This window comes from Lolium rigidum, chromosome 4, assembly GCF_022539505.1.
Source record: "Lolium rigidum isolate FL_2022 chromosome 4, APGP_CSIRO_Lrig_0.1, whole genome shotgun sequence".
NCBI lineage: Eukaryota > Viridiplantae > Streptophyta > Magnoliopsida > Poales > Poaceae > Lolium > Lolium rigidum.
In genome coordinates this window covers 79,328,194-79,330,410 of record NC_061511.1, presented here as the reverse complement: position 1 = coordinate 79,330,410, position 2,217 = coordinate 79,328,194, and positions in this window count along the sequence as shown.

Sequence of the window (2,217 nt, the reverse complement as noted above, 5' to 3'; positions counted from 1 at the left end):
TCGTCGGGTTAGGCCCATAGGCGACCAAAAATGCCCCTTAGTTGACGATTTTGGGACGTTGTCTATCAGAACTTTTCTTGTAGTGATAGTAGTTGGCTCAAGGATTTTGGATGCATGAGAAGTATTCCCTCTCGATACAAAGTTTAGGCTAGCAAGGTTATTTGAAGCAAACTCAAGGATGAACAAGTACAGCAAAACTCACATAAAAGACATATTGTAAACATTATAAGACTCTACACCGTCTTCCTTGTTGTTCAAAACTCAATACTAGATATTATCTAGACCTTAGAGAGACCAAATATGCAAATCAAATTTTAGCAAGCTCTATGTATTTCTTCATTAATGGGTGCAAAGTATATGATGCAAGAGCTTAAACATGAGCACAACAATTGCCAAGTATCACATTATCCAAGACATTTTAGAATTACTACATGTAGCATTTTACAATTCCAACCATATAACAATTTAACGAAGAAGAAACTTCGCCTTGAACATTATGAGTAAAGCCTAAGGACATATGTGTCCATATGCAACAGCGGAGCGTGTCTCTTTCCCACAAAGTGAATGCTAGGATCCATTTTATTCAAACAAAAACAAAAATAAAAACAAACTGACGCTCCAAGTAAAGAACACAAGATGTGACTGAATAAAAATATAGTTTCAGGGGAGGAACCTGATGATGTTGTTGATGAAGAAGGGGATGCCTTGGGCATCCCCAAGCTTAAACGCTTGAGTCTTCTTAAAATATGCAGGGGTGAACCACGGGGCATCCCCAAGCTTAGAGCTTTCACTCCTCTTGATCATAGTATATCATTCTCCTCTCTTGACCCTTGAAAACTTCCTTCACACCAAACTTCAAGCAAACTCATTAGAGGGTTAGTGCACAATTAATAATTCACACATTCAGAGGTGACACAATCATTATTTTCACTTCTGGACATTGCATAAAGCTACTGGACATTAATGGATCAAAGAAATGAATCCAACATAGCAAAAGAGGCAATGCGAAATAAAAGGCAGAATCTGTCAAAAACAGAACAGTCCGTAAAGACGAATTTAAAGCTGGCACCAGACTTGCTCAAATGGAAAAACTCAAAACTAATGAAAGTTGCGTACATATCTGAGGATCACGCTCGTAAATTGGAAGATTTTTTCGAATTTTCTACAGAGGCCTGTGCCCAGATTCGTGACAGACAGCAATGCTGTTTCTGCGCAGCGATCCCAAATATAACATCAACTTTGACATAGAAACTTTACTTGGCTCAAAAACATGATAAGGAGAGGTTGCTACAGTAGTAAACAACTTCCAAGACTGAACAATACAGTAGCAAAATAAACACATGGGTTATCTCCCTAGAAGTTCTTTCTTTATAGCCATTAAGATGGGCTCAGTAATTTTAATGATACTCTCGTAATAAATAAGAGTTGAAGCAAAAGAGAGCATGAAGAAGCAAATTCAAAACACATTTAAACCTAACCCACTTCCTATGAAAAGGAATCTTGTACACAAATAAATTCATGAAGAACAAAGTGACAAGCATAGAAAAGCAACACAAGTGCAATTTCAAGATTCTCAACATAAAGAGTGGAAAATTAATATTATTAAGATGCATATAACCATGTTTCCCTCTCTCATAATAATTTTCAGTAGCATCATGAACAAACTCAATAATATAAGTATCACATACAACATTCTTGTCATGAGCTACATGCATAAAATTATTACTCTCCACATAAGCATAATCAATTTTATTAGTTGTAGTGGGAGCAAATTCAACAAAATAGCTATCACTATTATTCTCATCACCATAATCATCATATATAGGAGGCATATTGGAATCATAATTAATTTTCTCCTCAATAGTAGGTGGACTGAAAATATCATATTCATCATTGCAAGCATCATATATAGGAGGTAAAGTATCATCAAAGTAAATTTTCTCCTCCATGCTTGGGGGACTAAAAATATCACAACCAGCTTCCCCAAGCTTAAATTCTTCCATAGCTTTAGCAATAATGGTGTTCAAAGAGTTCATGCTAATAACATTGCTACAACTATTTTGCAAACAAAGTTCCATGGGTTTTTTAATTTTCTCTTCAAACACATCATGTCCTAATTCAAGATAAAGTTCATAAAGATCTCTATTTTTTTTGTTGTTTTCCATTAAGCTTAACTAGTGAAAATAAAAACAAGTACATGACTAGACATGATAACAA